The sequence below is a fragment of the Berghia stephanieae genome, chromosome 3, assembly GCF_034508935.2.
Source record: "Berghia stephanieae isolate SIO BIC M18660-M18661 chromosome 3, UCSD_Bste_1.3, whole genome shotgun sequence".
Lineage (NCBI taxonomy): Eukaryota > Metazoa > Mollusca > Gastropoda > Nudibranchia > Aeolidiidae > Berghia > Berghia stephanieae.
This window is the reverse complement of record NC_088362.1, coordinates 20,494,740-20,518,405: the sequence shown is the minus strand read 5'-3', so window position 1 is coordinate 20,518,405 and position 23,666 is coordinate 20,494,740.

The window sequence follows — 23,666 nt, the reverse complement described above, 5'->3', positions numbered from 1 at the left end:
ACTTCTCGGGGACTGAACGGAGCCGTCCAGTCCGACTCCTCCGCAGGTAGCGAGTCCAAAATCGTACGGTACGCCTTGCGGACACCGCGCTCAAAAGCCTGATTAGGGACCCGCTTACTACGGTTCTTAATGTTCTTGGCAATTGTGTCTGCCTCGCATTCCGGTGCAGCCTTCGCGATATTCCGATCTGGGTCCAATTTCTTTATCAAACGCCAAGCTTGGCGGCTGGAGTGTGTAAAGTCGAGACTTTCCACGGTCTCCTGCCACCGTTGCTTCCTTCCTTCTGCCAGAGACTGAAGTAGTCTATCGGCTGCGTCCTGGGACTGGGTCTGCTGGTACTCTCGGTACAGCTCTTCCGACTCTGCTGTCCAGCAAGGGGTGTAGAATTTCCGTTTGCCCCGTGGAATAGAGCGTTGAGCGCTCTTAACCAGTAGCCTACTGAATCTGGTTATATTCTTGGACTTGGGAGGAATGGCAGGGCAGACCTGCTCGATATAGGAACTGAATTCCTCCCAGTCAGCCTTCCTGAAATTCCATCTGCAAAGTGGGAGAGACTGCACCCTCCGTATTGTCACCCAGCTGTGACAAGAACCGGCCTGTGCTGGCTATGCGGAAAGTCCCGAGGACTGTCCGCTTCACCTGCAGCGGTTCACCGTTCTCGCCTTTCGTTACGAGGGTGAGGTCTGGAGTATACTCCTTCTTATGGCGGGTACCCCGGAAGGTACCCTTGGCTGTAGGATCGTACACTAGGTGTAGATCATTACAGTCCATCCATGAGCGGAGTTGTCTTCCTGCTTCGTTGCAGTCTCGGTAGCCCCATTCGTGATGGTGGCTATTAAAGTCTACCAGACAGATGGAAGGATGGCTGACCACCGGTACCGGTGGTGTAGTCCAAGTCGCTCTAGGTGGTTTGTAAATATTATGCAAACACAGTCCACCTACTTCCACGGAAATTCGGTTCACCCCATTGCTGTCCGTTACGCTCTCAATGACCCTTACCTTCGATGGCTCTTTAGCGTAAACGCTAACCCCTCCTTTGAGCCTCGAAGTGTCCTCGCGTTGGACCACCGTATAGCCTGGGATCTGGAATCGGGAAGATTGCGCGCCTGAATAAAGGTGGGTCTCCTGTAACAGGAGGATATCTACGCAGTGAACGGCCAATAGCTTTGATAAAAGCTCATTTTTTGCCATACTCTGGCTCTCGACGTTCAGGGACAATATGTGCGTCAGGTCGCCATCCCCGCTGTCGCATTTTCCGATCGGCAGGCCACGAATCGATTGATGCATGGGACGTTTGCTTTTTTCTCGGACGTGCCGACGACCCTGGCGACACGAACGCGGTATTATTTGGCTAGGCGGCAGACCGCTTCGCCATTGCCGGGACTGATTGGGACTCGACATAAGGATAATAGTGTGGCGCCCGGGATAGGGCTGCTATTCGGGCACCGGGTTTGGATCAAATTTAGTCACACACCGGGGCGAGCAGCTCATGTGGCTCGTTGGCTCGATACCCGGGATGGTCTCGTGACGGTCGACCGGGGTTTACACCTTTGCCCTCCCGTGTGCCTCAAGCCCCCTCATCAACTGCAAGGTAAAGATCCACGAGGGGGGATCCGAAGGCGAGTGTCATTCCACAAAACCGCATAGCCGCACATTGAGCAGGCAGACAATGCATATTATGAAGCAGAGGACTAGCATGCAGAATCTTGCTTTTGTCATTGTACAGGTGGGCCAGATTTGGGGTTCTGTCTGTTTGTTTAATGGGAGCGATCTATATTCATGTTTTCGTCCAACCAGTCATCAATCACGTGATTTGTTGCTGTCCAACGATTGGACATTTCTGAACAAATGTAAACACGCTGCTTTGTTTATGAAAGTTGTAAACATACCCATGTGTCAAGCTGAACACAATGACCAATCGTAATGTTAGATAGTTCAAAATCTGTTAACACTTTTCACTATGTAGGTCACTTTGAGCACATTTTGCAATGTGACCAATGACCTCGAGAACATGGAAAGTTGATATAGATCATGCCCATTCCTCCTGCTCACCTCTCCGTGTAAAATATAATTTTTTAAAATGCTAAACTATATATTCCTCAAAAACTTCCATTTTGTTAATAATACACAGTCTTACCCCCATGGATATTACATTGTGTGCGCGTTTTAGTCGTTATAGACAGAACGTAGATGACGTCTCTCAGGTCTTTGTTATTGTTTTTTGCTATCCACGTTTATGAGTACTTCTCACTAAACTGTATGAATCAGACTATAAAAGTTCATGGTTACAGATAGTTTTGTGTGTTGGTCCGTTATACTTATGGATGGCAATGCTGTGAGTTTCTTAGCCAAACGTATACTATCTGTAGTCTTCAACTCACAACAACACCTACATTAGTTCTTCTGGTTCGGACAAGCGACTCGCCACCTCTATAGATAGTATGCAGATGACGTCACTCAGGCCTTTGTTATTGTTTTTGCCATCCGCGTTTGTGAGTTGTTCTTACTAAACTGTATTAACCAGACTATAAAAGTTCATGGTTACACAGAGTTTGTGTGTTGGTCCGTTATACTTCCGGATGGCAATGTTGTGAACTCCTTGGCCAAGCGCATTCTATCTATAGTAGTATGTCTTTGTGAGAGACTCTTTATACAGAATTTGCTCTGTCCACCCAACAAGCTAGCTGGTTTTTTAGGTCTCATGGAAAGTGCTCTGTCCTATCCAATAGATTGTAAATGTCCGTTGAATTCTAAAGAAATTGTAATAAACGTCGGATTTATCTTCTGACAAAGGCATTGGTACAAGCTAATTATTGGTAATGCTACAGTATATTTGGTGGTGGTTTTCCTAGTGGTGGTGATGGTTGTAGTGGGTCTCCATGGAGCCGGAGTTTATTCCGTTTTGTATAGCGTGAAAGGTACTAGAGCAATTTCTTGCTACCCTTTAGATAAGATGCTAGTCAAATATCGCAAAATACTTTCCGCCAGATCTAAAAAAACCCAGCTACCCAATCACTGCTGGGTGGACAGAGGGTCAGAAAAAATCTCGACTGCACCAGGGATAGATCTTGGTTTCCTTTGCGAGTGAAGCGAGTGCTCTACCAACTGAGCTATTGGAACCCTGGTAAGGCAAATTGGTGACCACGACATAGATACTCAAGAAAAGGGTTTAGAATCCCCTCCTTGCCTAAACTATGACCTGATTTTAACATAACACTGTTCCAAGACTGTTCTTTGTTCTATAGATCGATGAGGCCTTAAGGTCGTTCCAGTTTTCTAGTTTTCCTTGACCGGGAGATTGTGACCTAAAAGTGTCAAATCACCTTTGACCTCCTTAAATCAATCACTTTCAGGTGCTAAAACGTCACTTCTGACATACTTAGAGCTTTTGACATTGTAAAGTTCCAGGTTTGAAAAACAAAATAATGCAGAAATAGTGTGAAGCATGCGTGCATGCGTAAGCTACTCAGAATAAAATGGATGGATAGAATAAAAAATGAAGAAGTATGGAAAAGAACACAGCAGAAACCAGTGGGAGAGGAAATAGGAAGAAGACGATGGAGGTGGATTGGACACACGCTTAAAAAGAATGACTCCACTATAACAAAGAAAGTATTGGACTGGAACCCTCAGGGCAGAAGATCAAGGGGAAGGCCACGAGGAACATGGAGAAGAATTAAAGAAGCTGATATACAGAGAAGTGGTAAGACCTGGAATGAGATAAAAAATTGGCTCAAGATAGAGAAGGATGGAAACTGTTTGTCTGTGGCCTATACCCTGACCCAGGGTGAAAAAGACAATGATGATGAGTGTGGAGCGAGCACTTGTATCAATAATGATGAGAAATATAGGCAGGGTGTGGAGAAGTGTCAGATGAAAACGGAGAATAAAAATATCGCGGTGTCAGAGCCAAGCTTGGGATCCAACTGAAACGGAACCTCCGTTTGCCTGAGAGAGAGAGAGAGAGAGAGAGAGAGAGAGAGAGAGAGAGAGAGAGAGAGAGAGAGAGAGAGAGAGAGAGAGAGAGAGAGAGAGAGAGAGAGAGAGAGAGAGATAGATAGATAGATAGATAGAGAGATGTATATATATATATATATATATATATATATATATATATATAAAAAGAGAGATAGATAGATAGAGAGATGTATATATATCTATCTATCTCTCTTTATATTAAGCCTGAAACATTAATGTAGACTGTCTCAAAAATTGTGGTAAATATTTTAAATAATAATAATAATAATAATAATATATATATATATATATATATATATATATATATATATATATATATATATATATATATATAGAGAGAGAGAGAGAGAGAGAGAGAGATAGAGAAAGAGAGAGATAGAGAGATAGAGACAGACAGACAGACAGACAGACAGAGAGAGAGAGAGAGAGAGAGAGAGAGAGAGAGAGAGAGAGAGAGAGAGAGAGAGAGAGAGAGAGATTATCGAGCAGTCACACTAGCCATTGAGCCTTCCAGCCAGTTTGACACCGCAATATTTTTTATTCCCTGTGTTCATCTGGCACTTCTCCCTACCCAATATTTCTCAAAATCAAAATCCCCGGTTTGAGAGTTTTAGTCAATATGAGAGTTATTTTAATCGATCGATATTTGAAGGACGGTGTCTGGCCAAAATTGTTAATACATGTTTGTTTTTTTCTGATTACGCAGTATTTGGCCTACAAAAATAAAAATAGTGGATCTATTAACTCACTCAATCCTAGAGTCTTTTGCTACTTTTCAAAATTGGAGAAAATGTATCAAAAGTGAATGTGTGCATAGATAGAGTTTTATTCAACTACCATTGACATGTGAAAACTAAAAACATTAGCTCTGATACTACGGCTATGATTTGTCCCATTAACATGTAATAAATAAGCATGGGATATAAGTAACCGGGGTAAACTACGGATATAGTCGGTGTTAGGGTTGAGTGAGTTAAAGAAACCTGACTGCACTAACATTGAAAGCCAAATAACAAGAAGAAGATGGTCTTGGCTCGGTCATGTGGCCAGAATGGAAAAAAGCTCACTTCCCTAGACAGTCCTGTATTGGACAGCAGATGGGAAGAGAAAGGGGGGGGGGGGGGGGGGGGGAGGAGGGGGGGGGAAGACCCAATGACACCTGGCGAAGGACAATGGAAGAAGAAATAGAGGAAGCAGGCCTGTCCTGGAATACAGCATCCGCAAAAAACCAGTCGACCGCAAAAAAATAAAAAAATAAAATAAAATAATAAAAAAAAAATAAAAAATAAAAATGGAGATGTCTGGTGGATGCCCTCAAGGCCCGGAGAGGATGAGTAAGTCTCGACAATTCCAATTTTCAGCAAAGAAGATGAGTTGCCGTACTTTTCCTCATATACTTCAAAAATGTTGAATCCTTTTACCTTGTATTTTCGCCTAGAAAAAATAAAAACACACACACACACATACACACACACATACACACACCGAAAATGAAAGGTCAAAGGTCTAGTTACGGAGTGTATGAAAGATTAGTGCAATTTCTGATCGACATATTTGGCCAATATGTCAATCCAATCTATGTTGGACTATTTTCGCACCATGGGAACTCACAGCTTATCTTAACGATTCCATTTGAAAAAAAAAGTTATTCATAATGCATAGGCATTAGGCCCACGGAGCTGGAGTTTATCCCGGTCTGTATAGATAGAATGCGCTTGGCCAAGGAGTTCACAACATTGCCATCCGGAAGTATAACGGACCAACACACAAACTCTGTGTAACCATGAACGTTTATAGTCGGGTTAATACAGTTTAGTGAGAACAACTCACAAACGCGGATGGCAAAAACCATAACAAAGGCCTGAGTGACGTCATCTTCATACTATCTATAGAGTGAGACGGACAATTGATATTGCTTGCTACCCTTTTGATAGGACCATAGTCTATCGCACTTTTCCCTTGAGGAACTCAACCACTATAAGGTGGGCAAGGGCACCAAGGGGAAGAAATTGACCTCACCCAAGAACGATCTCATTCCCTTTGCGTGTGATGCGAGTGCTCTACCAACTGGGCTATCAGGACCTATATTCTATTTTAGCTCTAAACAATTTTGAAGACTATCATAAAATTAATCGACTCATCTTTTTAGCTCCCATTTTCGTATATTAGGGGATAACAGAATGATACAAATATATTTTTTTTTGTTTATTATAAAATAAGGTATTCAATATTCAGATATTCATCTTACTAACTGATGATTACGAATGTGTTACGAATTAACCTTACGCTTACTTTTAACTCACTCAACCCTAACACCGACTATATCCGTTGTTTACCCGGGTTACTTTTGCGCCATGCCAAGAACCCCTCCGTATAGATGTCCATGCCCCATGCCTACTTATTACATTTTTATGAGACAAATTATAGGCGTAGTATCAAAGCTAATGTTTTTAGTTTCGGCATGTTAATGATAGTTGAATAAACTATGTACATGCTCATTTTTAATACATTTTTTCCAATTTTGAAAAGTAGCAAAAATCTCCAGGATTGAGTGAGTTAAAACTAATGTTCATGATACAAGTACTTCCTCTTTTGTCAAGAAAAGTATTGTGTACTTCGTCATCAATTATTGGTCAGATATCGTTTCTAATCATTGAACATTGTTGTAACCTTCTCCTTACGGAGTAAATGAGAATCGTCCTATTTGCAACAATACAATCAACACTTTCCTCAGTAATATTTCTTTTGTACATCACAACTTTGAGGAAATAATTTTTGTTACAGTAGTCATAGGAACGCAATGCTTTGTTGTGTAGCATGTTTTTTTTTTTTGTAGGGGGCAGCGTGGCTCAACTGTACGGTCTTTTCTTCGTACCCGAAAGGTACCGAGTTCGATCACCTGTCGTTGCGCTGTGTGGCCTTGAGCAAGTCACCTAACCCTAGCTCAATTTGTGGCACTGCACTGCGACTGACGCCTGGGTTATTCCAGACTTCCTTTGGAATAGACACTAGAGACAAATTTCCCCTATGGGATGAATGAATGGAACTTTTTCTTTCTTTATCTAATTTGCTGAACAAAATTATATTTGATTATGATGATGATGATGATGATGATGATGATGATGATGATGATGATGATGATGATGATGATGATGTTGATGAATAGCATTTATATAGAACTTTGCCCCGTGCAACATATGCTCTAAGCGCTTGACAATTACATTTCTTCAAGGAAACAAGGACATGTAAAAACACTGAAAAATTTGATTAAAGTTTTCACATGCGGCTGTTATAACGTAAAAAGGTAAAATTTCAGTCGTGATTTGAATATTGATGCTTCTTTGAAAATCCGGAAAATTGTCGGGAAGGAGAGTCTAGAGTTAATAGAGGGAAGCCATTTTAGGAGTAATTCTCACTAGATTGTATCAATCAACATGTTGATGCTATGCGTTTAGTTAAAAAACTCATAAAATCAGCCAACGCAGCCAGATATAACGTATCAACACAAAAATACACGTGTAACCTTAAACATTTAAAATTTAAATTGAGCTTTATATAGGGCAATATCCACTAAATGTGCTCAAAGCGCTTTCCAAGGGGTCCCTGGTCAACAGCAACATTTAACATGTAGGACGGGGCATGCCGCCTGTTAGGCGATATTACAATTTTTCGGACAAAGACAACGCTGTTAACGGCCAGGTACTCATTTTACACCTGAGTACGGTGAGAGAATGTGAGTAAAGAGCCTTTTCCAAGGACTCAACTATGCGCCGAGCGCGAGGCTCGAACCCAGGACCTTCCTATCCGAAAACGAGTGTCATACTACTAGACCACATAGCCGCACAAAGTTTATGGTCTGATTAATATAATTTTGTGAGAACTACTCATGAAAATCGCAGGCCAACAAACAATAACAAAGAGCTGAATGACGTCAATTTCTTTCCCGCTTTAAACGTTTAAGATGACACACACACACATAGTTTTGTGTGTTGCTCAGTTCTATCCGAGTTGAGGATGTATGTTTTTTTTGGGAGTATTTTAAGTAAGTGCATAGCATCAATAGGAACAAAGACGGATGTGTAATATTTCGTATATCTTTGACAAATCCTGAATAATTGCTTAATTACATTTATTGTTGAATCAAGTCCAATTCAGTCACCATGTTCATGTCCTCGTCTTGTCAAAACTGAAAGTTCTCTGGTTGGTTTCCTTCATTTACAAGTCGATGACCCGATGTAATTAGCGGCTGTCATAGGATAGGATTGTGTCAAGACAGCTCTTTGTCCCTTCTAGACACCCGGCATACCAATCTAGACGTTATTAGGGATTCCTACTCACTGGGACTGTTGACTGGAATAAGATCGTGTAACACACAGACACACACACACACAAACACACTCACACTCACAATAACACACAAAATTACCCCATCCCCTCTCTCTCTAACCCCAATCTCTCTCTCTCTCTCACTCTCTCTCTCTCTCTCTCTCTCTCTCTCTCTCTCTCTCTCTCTCTCTCTCTCTCTCTCTCACTCACTTTCTGCTGTTTTCTCGATGCTTTCCTCGAAATATTCTGGGTTTATTTCCACAAATGAATAAGATTCCATTTTTGGTGTAGAAAATTCCTTAGAAAGCCCCCAGCTAAATCATAACAAAACAACAGAGATGAACACACGATCATACAATTTAAAAAATAAAACAAAACAAAACAGACACGAAAACGAGAACGTTGTTGGAGATCCATTGCAGCTCAAATTCAAAGTATTTTTAGGTCGACGTGTTCATAACTGCAGGTCTGATAATCCAAATCGTTATGGTCTCGTTGTTGTAATGGAAATAGGTTGTGGCTATGTGGTCTGAGAGGTATGAAACTCGCCCTTGGACCAAAAAGTGCTGGGTTCGCCTCCCCCCCCCCTCTCTCACATGACATGGGTGAATCTTTGGAAAAGGCTTTTCATTCACATCCCCTCACCGTATTCAGGTGTAACATAGGTGTATCCGCCTGTTCACAGCATTTTCTCTGTCGGAAAAATAATTGTAATATCGCCTAACAAGCGTTATATCTACTCTTACATGTTAAGTGATGCTGTTGGCTAAGGGCCCATGTAAAGCGCGTTGAGTACTTTTAGTTTGCCCTATATAAACGCTCACATTAAAAAACAACAACAAAAAACATTGAGCATCCCTTCATGATTTACAAGTAAGCTGTATCCTGTGGCTATCATTTTATAAGGAAGAACAAACTTAAAATTAGTAGCTTAATGGATAAAGAATTACACCCGAAGGACCTGGGTTCAAGCCTCGCTGTCGGTATCTAGATGATTTTTTGTTGTTATTGTTGTTGCTTGAATAAGAAACACAACCGAGCCCCTATTATTTACTTCGTGGCGCTGAATTGCGGCTGGCGCTTGAATTATCTTAGTATGTTCTCAAGATTGAACCTTAAAACAAATTCCCCCAAAGATGAATGGAGGGAATTTCATATATTTATTTATTTTGAAATATTATTTCATATTTTATGATGACGATACTGATCGTTGAGGGCCCGAGTGGTAGAGCACTCGATTCACATGCAAAAAGACCGAGATCAATCCCAGTTGCTGCCGAGAATTTTTATGACACGACCTCTTCCCCCTGCCCACTCATCAGTGATTGGGTAGCTAGGTCTGTTAGATCTGTCGGAAAGGCCATTACGATAGAAAGCATCCTATCGTATATAAACCGGATTAAACCCGATTGACGAACTACTTTTAAAACAATGGTGATGACAATAATGACCAAAATTATCTATAATTTAGAGTTATACGACTATGTGGTCTAGTAGTATGAACCTCGCTTTCGGATCGGAAGTCCTGGGTTCGAGCCTCGCTCGGCGCATAGTTTCTTCCTTGGAAAAGGCTTGTTACTCATTTTCTCACCGTACTCAGGTGTAAAATGAGTACCTGACCGTAAACAGTGTTGTCTCTGTCGGAAAAAAATGCAATATCGGCTAACAGGCTTCAGTCCCGTTCTGTTGCTATTGGTCAGGGACCCCTTGTAAAAAGCTTTGAACACGTTTAGTGGACATTGCGCTATATAAAACAGTTCGTATAAGGGTTATCCAATCTTAATATACACGGACAAGCGACACGCTTATTAACTCCGACCATCTGTAGTAAGGAGGTGAAATATATTGAATTATCAACTAAACCAGGCGTCGTAAATAATAATAAAAAATGGTTGTCAAAGGTTTTAAGTTTCCACAACCTGGTTTAACATGTATAGAAGTAATAAACAAAAAGAACCAGACGAATGTTTTAAGTGCTTAACTCCTTCCTTACCGACCATATTCATGATTTTTTTTTTCAGGAATGCTAGATCTAACCCTAACCAACACAGAACCTGAATTTTACACTCACATTCATGAGAAAAACGTACCTACATACTAGATATGCACAGTTTTGTGTAGCATAACAAACTTTATAAAACAACGATTTTTCATACAATTTTGTGATGTGCAAAATAAATCTGAGTAAGACAAATGTTCATTGTATCGTAAAACCCATATGAAGGAATTTAGCCAGTAAACTCGTCCATCAAATATCGATCGATTTAAATGACATCACGGCAAAAACTCTCAAACCTGGGACACCGCGAAGTCCAAGGTTTGAGAGTTTTTGCCGTGATGAGGTTCATTTAAATCGATCGATATTTGATGGACGAGTTTTCTGGCGAAATATTTAAATATGGGTTTTTCCAGAATACAGAAGATATATATATATACGTGTGTGTGTGTGTGTGTGTGTGTGTGTGTGGATATTATTATTATTATTATTATTATTATTATTATTATTATTATTATTATTGTTATTTTTCTTCTTCTTCTTCTTCTTCTTCTTCTTCTTCTTCTTCTTCTTCTTCTTATTATTATTATTATTATCATTATTATTATCATCATCATCATCAAATCAAGAAAACGTCTATTGTCAAAGGGAATCATAACCTATGTGAGTAAATTATGGGCTAATGAGCAGCTTCTCAAAAGAAAACAACAAAATAAATTAAAGTGCGTGAAGTGGGATTCGAATCTTGGACCCTTACCCCCGGGGGTTATCGAGCAATACCATCGTCTCTCGGCTATCCGAACCTCATTCCTATTCTAAGTCTGGAATTCATCTTATGAAGTGAACATCCATTTCTGGGAATGCCAAGTAATCAACGAAACATAAGATATCGTGACACTGAACTTGAACTCCAGAGAATCCAATTATTGTTTTTAGTCTGCTTGATTTAACCACCGTGTAATTCAATCCTGTCAAAGAAAACCAGCGGTCGATGTTCTCTTTCCCGTGTTAGGGTCGTCAAAAGAGTGATTGATGTATCTAGACAATATGGACATAAAGGTACGTTACATAACTTGTGGAATTCTTGTTTTCTAAACACGCAATTGCAAACTTCTTGTGTTTTCATAATCAAGAGCTTTTGAAACAGTGCGATTTCCATAGGGTCACTGATTACCACGTCTCTTTTACATTTCTTCCTCTTCCTCCTCATCCTCCTTCATCTCTTCCTCTTGAGCTTTGAGCTTTTTATATATAGCGCAATATCCACTAAATATGCTCAAAGCGCTTTACAAGGGGTCCCTGGACAAAAGCAACATTTAACATGAAGGACGGGACATGATGCCTGTTAGGCGATATTACAATATTTTTTCGGACATAGACAATGCTGTTAACGGCAAGGTACTAATTTTACACCTGAGTACGGTGAGAGAATGTGAGTAAAGAGCCTTCTCCAAGGACTCAACTATGCGCCGAGCGAGGCTCGAACCCAGGACCTTCCGATCCAAAAGCGAGTGTCATACCACTAGACCACATAACCGCACAAGGTCCTCTTCCTCCTCCTCCTCTTCTTCTTCTTCCTTTTCTTCTTCTTCTTCTTCTTCTTCTTCTTCTTCTTCCTCTTCTTCTTCTTAGCTAAGCAGGACTGGTTTGTGGCTATACACAAATATGTGACGACGAAGTCACCGCCTGGATACGCCATCATAATAATAATATTATTGTACTGTTAGCATTGTCTACTGATAGTACTATATAAGAAGTCACTGAGACAATCTATCGATCTTTGTAAACTTTCTCACACTTTTAAGAGATCCCGAACCGTAAACGAATTATTATTATTATTATTATTATTATTATTTTATTATTATTATTATTATTATTATTATTATTATTATTATTATTATTATTATTATTATTATTATTATTATTATTACTATCCTTCGTAAATTTATAGCCTGACGCTGAGTAAAAAAATAATTTAAAAATCAGAGTACGGCAAAATGGTGGCTGGTCTAATAAAACCGACATATAAAGTAAATGACATTGTGTAAGCACTGCACCTTTGATCTTAAATATTATCTTAAGAACTTTTTGACCTTGGATCTAAGAAAATAGCTTTCAGTTTGGTTGCACCAATAATCAAGACATTAATCCTAAATAAATCAGGTGAATGAGAAAAATTGTTCTATCATTTACTGGTACACATGTTCCCTTTAATTTATATTATCTTCTTCTCCTTCTTCTTCTTCTTCTTCTTCTTCTTCTTCTTCTTCTTCTTCTTCTTCTTCTTCTTCTTCTTCTTCTTCTTCTTCTTCTTCTTCTTCTTCTCTTCTTCTTCTTCTTCTTCTTCTTCTTCTTCTTCTTCTTCTTCTTCTTCTTCTTCTTCTTCTTCTTCTTCTTCTTCTTCTTCTTCTTCTTCTCGTATGCCTTTATATCTGGAGTCCCGTTTCGAAGAAGAAGGTACTCGTCTTTTAGAGTTCTTCTAGCCGGCCGAAAAGTTTGTTTTTTTATGAAGAGAAGTTTCTGAGGACCATATCCCTGCTCTATGGGGTGTGTATTTTCTGCATCGCTCTGCATCTTCCTCCTCCTCATCACATAATATGCGGACCGTGTCAGTTCCATGCGTCTGTGCATCTGCTGTTTAAGTCTATTGTGTCTTGTCCCATAATATTTGACTCTGATTAAACATATTTTTTTTTTTGTTCTGGCCAAAGATTGATTTCATTAATCGAGAGGAATGAACTCTTGACTTGTCCAAAAGTCATTAAAATAAGAAATCTTTGAGTTCTTAGACTTATTTAGACCAGTTGGTGGCTTTCGGTTCAATACTTTTTTTTTGGACCAATTTGAGTTGGGAGGTGTGTTTTAGCATTGTATCTAGGGGTGTGTGTTTTAATCGAATCATTGTGAAGCGTTATTTCTGTCCACACAAACTAATTTTTTTATTTTTGAAAGAAAACGTTAGAAATTCGAACTTCAATAACGGTCAGGATGACATAAGAGGGCATGACTAATTGATTTTTGCTGTTATTTTATTCTATCCTTTGGCAGCGTGCGTAAATCGCACTTGGCTACTGTTAATTGCAATTATGTAGTACCAAGTCCAATGTCAGAGATTATGCCTTAATCCTAATTGCAATCACACCACGGAAGTGTCGGCGATAGAACGAGAAGCGTTTGATCATTAGCAGTCCCCGGTTGACGTATTTACACGTCACACCGTCTATCCGCCCGCATGACCTTTCTGGTGCCGTAGTTGGACTGAATCCAACGTAAGAGTAGTGCAGTTTTTTTGTCTGACATAAAAGGGCAGTATGATATCAGTAGTAATGAACAATGAATATAACAACTTCCGTAAAGAACGAAATATCAAACATGGAAAGTTTCGGGCCAAAACCCTTCTTCAGCCAACAGTAGAAACAATAAAAACATTAATACATCACTTAGAATCTATACTCGTCTATATTTTAACGCACCAAATTATATGCATAGGTATATACATTTATATAATCCTCTCGGTTCCGAATAAATGTAATAGTAATAGTAAGAAATAGTAATACATCTTTATTGTCCACAAAATGGAAATTCTTTAGTGGTTTACATTGCTCGTTTTTTAATAAACATTAATAGAACTGTGTGGATCATATAATAATATGATCTCATAACAAATTTACTTCACTATGCACACAGACATCTTGACAATATAATACAACTGGGAACATCATGTTTTAACGCATTGAAATTGAGACTGATTTCAAATGTATTCACAGTTACTAAGCCTGGGTGGGGATCCTGACCTCCCATAGTGGGCAGGGGGGTACATACTGTGTCTTCTATCCCCTTATATCTGTTTTCCAACATGCTTTCTGTCTTTGTCTTGGCATGAGATTACTTGGTTTTGTCCTGGCCCTGGCCGGAGTCCTAGCTGGGAGGGAAACTGTCAAATGCATAGTTATTGTTTTGGGAGATGATATATTTTTCCTTGTAAATCATCTCAATGTAATGTATTTTTTGTTATTTTTAATGTATAATTTAGGCATTTGAGTGTATTCCTCTTTGTTGGATTTTGTGCTTGTGTTTGGATGAGACTTATAGATGATCTCAAACTAATTACATTGGTGGTATGCTCTTGGAATCTACATCTGATCCCTATTTGTTCCCAGTTCCCCTATGTCTTACTTTTTCTTGGGTGCTTTAATTGTAATTCTAGAACTTTTTACTATCCCATTTTCTTCCTTTTTACTGGCGCTGATATGACCTAAATGTGTTGCAAGCGCCGTAAAACCCTTAAAAACAAAAACAAACAACAGTTACTAAGTTACTCACTCCTCTTTCAAACGGTCCAAATTTCTTTTACACATTATTCCTCTTTTTCACCTCTCTGCTCTCTCTCTCTCTCTCTCTCTCTCTCTCTCTCTCTCTCTCTTTCTCTCAATTTATCTCTCTTACTCTCACTCTTCTTCTCTCTTAATCTCTTCAACACACACACACACACACACACACACAAACACACACACTCTTTCTCCCTCCCTCCCCCCACCTCTCTCTCTCTCTCTCTCTCTCTCTTCCTCTATCTCTTTATTACTTCAGCTCTCTCTCTCTCTCTCTCTCTCTCTCTCTCTCTCCCTCTCTCCTTTCTAGGTAGTTACTTAGCAAACAATTCTATTTGTTTATATTTCAAGGTCCTAAGACTTGTGGACAAGACATGCCAAATACTTCTCTGTCGTCCGTCTGGATTTTAAGGGATGTATTCGTGTTCTTATTTATTTTTGTTATTGGCTGAGGAAGGGATCTGAGCCCGGAACCTTTCGTGTTTGGTATTTTGTTCTTGTTCCGAAGTTGTTATATTAATGTTTGTTCATTTCATTTTTTTTACAGTCCACAGCTTCTAGGAGCATCGTATCACTATGATACAAATAAATTATTGGTTTAAACCGACGTGCACATATTTACAGGTCTGATAACCCGATTCCTTATGGGCTCATTATTGTGATGGAAATCTAAAAAAAAAAATGACGCAAAATATTGCCCATTACGACAATGTCAAACTAGGCCCATACTTCCGTTAGGTTGCCAGACCTGCATATATCTAACCCCGTCGGTTCAACCGTTAACAGCCAGGCTGAATGTCTTTCAATTCGTGCTTTTGCTTATTAGACCTTCTTATCGATCAACATTGGCACGGCCGGACTCTGGAAAAAAACAAAAACTTTTAGTAATACTCTTCAACAGTCGTAACGTCACTTCCTTCTTAATGATGCATGGTAACTTAGTAACACTGGCTCTAAACTATCGGAACAATGGCGGACGCCGTATGAAATAGTTCTCCGGGGAACATAAAAGCGTATCCGGAGGAAAAAACCCCATAAATTTGATCATGTTTTGACTGATCACAATACATATGAAATGTTCTAGCCAGCATGAAGAATATAAAGTAATGATTTTCTTTGTTTAGAACCAGGATGCCCGCCGGGGGGGGGGGGGGGGGGGGGGGGGCGTGACATCAGACTATTGAATCGTATTTTGACTAGACAAATAGAAATAATCCATTCTTCAAATTTCGATCGACTAAAGTCACATCCATCTTATCAATGACTGTCAAACATTGAGTAAGTCTTCAATGTGTCTTCAAGGAATTCCCAGGTGTGAGAGTTTTTGACGATTCTTTTTTTTTTTGGATGTGGCATTCATTATGGCCACTCTGCAAAATGCGGAATAATCTGAAAGAAGAAGAAGAAGAAGAAGAAGAAGAAGAAGAAGAAGAAGAAGAAGAAGAAGAAGAAGAAGAAGAAGAAGAAGAAGAAGAGTTTTTGACTAAATGAGGTTAATTTTAATCGATGTATATGAAGGACGATTTTTCTGGCCTCTTCCAATAAAAAAGTAGTCCTTCAGTTAACAGACCCACGTAGCCGGAGTTTTCTCTGTTTCTATAGCGTGAAACGGCCAATAGCAATGACTTGCTCACCTTTGGATAAGACGCTAGTCTATCGAAAGTACTTTCCGCCAGATCTAACAGACCCAGCTACCCAATCACTTATGGGTGGGCAAGGGGGTCAGAAAAAATCTCGAATGCACCCGGGATCGATCTCGATCCCTTTGCGCGTGAAGCGAGTGCTCTACCAACTGAGCTAACGGGACCCCCCCCCCCCCCCCGTTACTGTTCCAATAACTCAACTTTATTTTATTTGAATAATTAGTTATATATCTCACTTGAGATTTCTTTCGATAGGAATTATGTTCAGTAGTAATGCTGTTCGCCGTCTAAAGCGCTTTGAGCACATTTTGTGGATATAGTCGATATAGCTTTACAAAAGCTCAACATAATTTTTAGCGTACACTCGACTTGGGTTACGAGAATCTACGACTGTTGTTATTTGGTTAGGCTATCGCCTATAATATTGTTCCACAAGCATTATCATGGGACACAAGAAATAATTATGATATGCTCTGATTTGTACAGTCTGTCCGGGTAGTAGCTTTTATTCCCGGTAGATTAAACTTCTTGGCCTTTCGTTATCCACCTCGGATTAAGATCATTGGGTTATGGGTCTGTAGGTCAGCTTGAGCTTCTTCGCAACTTTAACTGCATGCATGCAATGGTCTGATCCTAGGAATTAATCACTTTTATCGTGAGGGCAAATGTACTGAGTACACATTTTATTACTTGTATAAGTCCTTCATAGCCATTGAGAGTTTATAACGGTTTCTATTGCGGGACAATAGCAATAGACTTCAACAGTCGTGACGTCACTTCCCTCGTAATGACGCATAGTAACTTAGTATAAGGGACTAAACTATCGGAACAATGGACACCCTTATGAAATACTTCTTCAATGAGCATAAAAGTTTATCCATAGGAGAAAAAACATTATAAATCTGATCATGTTTTGACTTTTATATATACATTCTGATCACATGACATGTGAAAAAGTTCTAGCCAGCCTGAAGAATAAAAAGCACCGATTTTCTTTGTTTAGAACCAAGCTGCTCGTTGCTCGGCGGACGTGACAATTGAATCCAATTTTGTTTGCTTCCCTTTGGACAGGACGCTAGTATTTTCCCGCCAGATTTAGCAGACCCAGCTATAAAATCACCACTAGGTGGACAGGCGTGTGTGTGTGTGTGTAAGGGGGGGGGGGGGGTGGAGGGGTCAGAAAAAAATCTCGACTGCACCCGGGTTCGAACTCTGTCTCTTCGGATCGATCGATCCCGGGTTCAAGTCCAGCTTTTGAGGATCATTATTCACATTCTCTCATCGCACTCAGGTGTAAAATGAATATCGGGACGGTAACACCATTGTCTTGGTTGCCAAAAAGACCCCCCCCCCCCCCAACCTTGAATAGAAAAAACAAAACAACATCTTACAGCGCCTTACGAGCGTCATATCTTTTCCTACACGTTAAGTGTTGCTGTTAGCTTGGGACCCCTAGTAAATCACTTTGAGGTTAATCTATGGATAGTTCGCAACCTGATACTTCGAGCTTTTTTTTTAAATAGAGCCAGTTTAGTGACCTGACATATATTTAAAAAAAAACAATTTCATCACCCATGGGCAAGACCTACCCAACCCTGAATATCTCTATCACGTTGTACGTGGTCGGTCATACATTAGTAATTTCATTATAACATAGGGTGTGACATAAGTAACTACACTGTAGTACTGACCCTCTAGCATCGGGACGTGGGCAAATGGTTTTAGGATTCGTCATGGCTATGATATTTTGTAGCGCCTTTTATAACTAAAAGCAAGCGATAATTAACGTGCTAAGTGATTGGGCTGGTGACAAAAATGAATAACAAAACCCATGGGTTCCGGTGTAGTGATTTTTTTGTTTTGTTTTTAAGAGTTTTACATACGGCGCTTGCAACACATTAAGGTCATATCAGCGCCAGTAAAAAGGAAGAAAATGGGATAGTAAAAAGTTCTAGAATTACAATTAAAGCACCCAAGAAAAAGTAAGACGAAGGGGAACTGGGAACAAATAGGGATCAGATGTAGATTCCAAGAGCATACCACCAATGTACTTAGTTTGAGATCACCTATAAGTCTCATCCCGACACAAGCACAAAATCCAACAAAGAGGAATACACGCAAATGCTTACATTATACATTAAAAATAACAAATATAATAATACATAACAGAGAGATGATTTACAAGGGGAAAAAATATCATCTCCCCAAAACAATAACTATGCATTCGACTGTTTCCCTCCCAGCCAGAACTCCGACGAGGTCCAGGAAAAAACCAAGTAATTCATTCCAAGACACAGACAGAAAGCATGTTGGACAACAGATATAAGGGGATAGAAGACACAGTATGTACCCACTTGCCCACGATGGGAGGTCAGGAACCCCACCTAGCCGGCGTAGTGATACAAAGCTGCGAGAAACTGTGGGCTGTAAAACGTAATCAACAAAATGAATATAACAGCTTTGAAAATAACAAAATACGAATCAGGGAATGTTTCGAGCTCAATTGTTATTGTTTTTGTTATTGGCTGAAAAAGGGTTTTGAGTCAGAAACGTTTCGTGTTTGGTATTTTGTTATTTTTCGAAGCTGTTACATTCATTTTTGTTTATTATCTTTTTATACTTCACAGCTTCATAGCAGCTTATTATCACTTCATATTTTCATCCGTATCGAGGTGTACTTATTTGCAGGTCTGATAATCCAAATTGTTTTGGTCTCATTGTTGTACTGGAAATACCATCAATCCAACACAGAATATTCTCCATTACAACTATGTTACAACGCAAAGTAGAAGAGCAAAGATAAACATTTGCTACAACGGTGAAAGGAAGACTAGGAATTGATTTCCCAAAGGAATAGAAAAGAACTGCTGATGCAATCCGAGAAGTGGCCAAAGAAGTGCTAGGCTTCAGCTCGGGGAAAGGAAAAGTTGGAAAAGAAACATCGTGGTGGAATAAAGAGGTTCAAGAAGCAATAAAGTAAAAGAGGGAAGCAAGGAAGAATATGGAGACAAACAGGGATGCTATGAAAGTAGATGAATATAAGCAGGCTAAAGAAAGAAGCAAAAGGAGCTGTTGGTAAAGGATGATATGAAGGAACTGGGCCTGGAGAAAGATAATTCTATGAACCGAGATGCATCGAGATGTGGCATTCATTATGGCAACCCTGCAAAATGGGGGATAAGCTGGAAGAAGAAGAAGAAGAAGAAGAAGAAGAAGAAGAAGAAGAAGAAGAAGAAGAAGAAGAAGAAGAAGAAGAAGAAGAAGAAGAAGAAGAAGAAGCAGAAGAAGAAGAAGACAATGTTAAAACGAGCGCATAATTGCGTCCGGTTATCAGACCTGAAAATGTTTTCACGTCGATCTGTGAACAAAAAAAAGGAAGTCAAATAGAATATAATTAGAAAAACCGAACAAATTCCCAGAGGAATTTTGAAAGTAGATCTTTTACGAAAATAACATTTGTAGCATCTGGAAACCATTCCGCTGTTTTATATTTGGATCGCAAATTGGATATAAAGAAACTGATATTTACCGAAGACAAAAGAATACAACTCCGATATCTAACAATCCGGCATCTGCATTTACAGAACCAAGCTTATTAAAGTCAAATATTTCTATTGAATCTTTGTGGTCGTGAACTTTCAGGAATAAATGAATATTGAAAAACATCCGTTGTTCTAGTGTAATTTAATCTCATGCCCGGATCTGAATGTCAAATAATTCCAAATTTGATTTTTGACAATCATTTTGATTTCAATATAAATTAAATAAAATGGCCTTAATTGCAGAATTTCAAATACTTTCTTCCACTGGAACCAAATGCCTAGGGCACTGAAATGAGGAAGTCAGATTCGGATATTTTGAGAACTGAGAATTAACTAGCTCTATCTCTAGATTTCTTTAAATTGAGAAAAACAATAATTTAAACTATATTTGTTGTTTGTTAATCTTAGCCACGCTTTTGTTCATAAATTTGAGCTGACCCCCGATTTGAACTCATTTTTTATCAGATGACGCCACTTAAAATCTGATGATAATGTATACGATATCTCAAAATCTTCAAAATGTGGAGATGATGCCAGTTTCTCCTCGTCTCACAAATTGATATTCACCAATTTGCATTGTCAAATTAGAGAAAATTTAAGTATAGGAAAAACTCAAGGCTCTGATTATTGAGAGAAGTCGCTGGGGTTACAACTTCTACAACAACAGCGACAACAACAATAACAGTAGCAGCTGCATCACCACCACCACCACCACCACCACTACCACAACCACTAAAAGCAACAACAATAACACAACTGCAGTATCCTCATCATCTGCAAAAACTACAACGACTACCTCTACAATAACAAAAGCTACTACTATTATTGCTGCTGCTGCTGCTGCTACTACTACTACTACTACTACTACTACTACTACTACTACTACTACTACTACTACTACTACTACTACTACTATTACTACTACTACTACTACTACTACTACTACTACTACTACTACTATTACTACTACTACTACTACTGCTACTACTACTACTACTACTACCACTACTACTACTACTACTACTACTACTACTACTACTACTACTACCACTACTACTACTACTACTACTACTACTACTACTACTACTACTACTACTACTACTACTACTACTACTACTACTACTACTACTACTACTACTACTACTAATATAGACAATATAATTTTGCGTTGGTTTGAGTTTATATCCGTTACACCATCGAGCCCAAATTGAATTTCGCTATCAGACCTGCAAATAAGTTCACGTCGAGTAAAACCCACACGCCACATCACGGGCAATCATTTCCAACTTTCTCTCTTACTTCCTTTCTTTCTCGACCGACCATAGCACTCTAGAGACGTGCAGTTCGAGCGACCGTGGCCAAAAAAATCTGGAAGGCCCATGGTTTTTTTGAACTGGGGGAAGGGGCGAGAGTTGAGTTACCTCGGTTAGCTGCATGATATGGCATTAATTACATTACTCAAACACGCTCGCACGCATACCAAAGCAATCTAGAGTTTTAAGACTAAAACGCGCGCGCACACACACACACACACACACACACACACGCACACATACACACACTTAGCATCACCTAGGTCAAGTAGTGCCATATGTCACACTTTTAAGAATTCAGTCTTGTTTGTACATATTGACCACTTATAGTTGTGGATCGCCCTTATTCTGTTGTTCATTTTAATGGAGTGACCATTAAGTTTTGTTGTAGTTGTGAATTACCGTTGTTTATTGCTCATTTTCCCTGTACAATGGATTCGGCAATGAATTTTAAGCAAATAATAAACATTTTATCATATTTTTTTATCAATAATAACCGAAAATGCCTCGAAAATGTTCTGTTTTTGATTGCACTTCAAATTATAGACATGGCGAAAAGACAACTGTATATAAATTTCCTTCGGATCCAATTGAGACACAAATATGGATTAATGCACTGCCAAATAAAATCGATTCGAGTGATGTTACAGACTATATGGGTATCTGTGCCAACCATTGGCATCATGATGCTCCTATGAGACGGAAATCAAAGTATCCTTCACCTGCTATTCCTCCAAATAAATGGCCAAATACAATACCCCCTTCTTGTTTGCGAAAAACAGCACCATCTCGTCAGACATTAAATTCGACAAGTGAATTTAGAGACTGGCGTCAGGATATTGATGAGTTATCAATTTTTTTAAAAGAAAGATTTATTTGAAAATACAGAAAATGAGTTGGGAAAGACCTTTAAAGATTGTTTTGTTCAAGAGATTTCCTCTCATGTTGTTGTTGGACTTCTTCAGATTCTGAGTTTAGTCTTCATAGTCGTGCTAGGATCGGTATGGTCCACTCATTTAGTATCTACTTTACAGTTAAAGAGGTGAACGATGATCACAGCATCAGGTCAATTCAATATGAGGGTTTCTTTGGAATTAAACAAAGCCAACACCAGACTTTCTCAGATGGAACCTTAAAGCGTTGGAGTGAACTTACAGAAATACTTCGATTCTACACACTGGACTCCCAACTAGAAGGTGAGTTAACCTACTATTTTAATTTTTAAATGCGTTAGCGTCAGTTTTTTATCAACGTGAACATAATAATAATAATAATAATAATAATAATAATAATAATAATAATAATAATAATAATAATATAATAATAATAATGACGACGACGAGGACGATGATGATAATAATAGTATCAATAATAATAATAATAATAATAATAATAATATAATAATAATAATAATAATAATAATAATAATAATAATAATAATAATAACAATAATGATAATGATAATAATGATGTTGATGATGATGATGATGATGATGATGATGATGATGATGATGATGATGATGATGATGATGATGATGATGATGATGATGATGATGATAAGAACTATTACCCTTGTTGTGTTGCTGTTGTTTTTGATTCGTTATAGATTCATGAAATCAAAATTTTGAAATGCATTTTAAAAATAAAATTCATTGTTTCCAATCATGTATCGTCTATTTCATTATCTTCTACTTTTTTTCATTGCAGATGAAGAAAATGAATCCTCAATAGAGAAGTCTAAGGCTATCCAGAAATTTATAGAACGCCAGATTCAGCTCCTGAATTCTCAGAAAATCAACGGATTTACTGTCCAGATGATTTAATTCTTGCTTTTTCGTGGTGCACGAGGTCAAGAGTGCTATATTCTTCTTTACGTGGTCACCTTTATCTCCCTTCTAAGTCCACCCTAGGAAAAATTACACGACAAACCAAAAATGTAGCAGATTTCACCATCTATTCTAAATTTTTCCACCAGCAGGAACTACGAAGCAGAGCGTGTGTTGTGCCAAACTCTGATTTAACAGAGTATTTTAATTCAAGGGACAGGGATGGTTTATCTTCACCGTGCGAGTTGTTTTTAGAATTTTCACTCCTTTCATATTGTTTCTTTGTTAACAATAAATCAAAAATATGGAGGGCAAGATTAGCCGTAATTCTTGGCAATTTTGCAGAGACATTTGCAATCGATGTGTGTGTTCCTGTAAAGGCTATTCTATGCCTGTCCAATATATTTATGAAGAGATTTTCAATTTTCAATTCAAAGAAGCAGTCGGAAAAGGAAGATGAACAAACTGAGCTCACAGTAATTGTTATATCAGCTCTATTTCTTTGTGGATATCAATTTATCATCCTCATTATCATCATCATCATCATCATCATCATCATCATCATCATCATCATCATCATCATCATCATCATCATCATCATCATCAGTCCCACCACTACCAACATCACCGTCTTTGCAACCATCATTATATTCATCTTCATTCACCACCACTACCTCCCCCATCACCACCACCATCATCATCATTCTCATTATC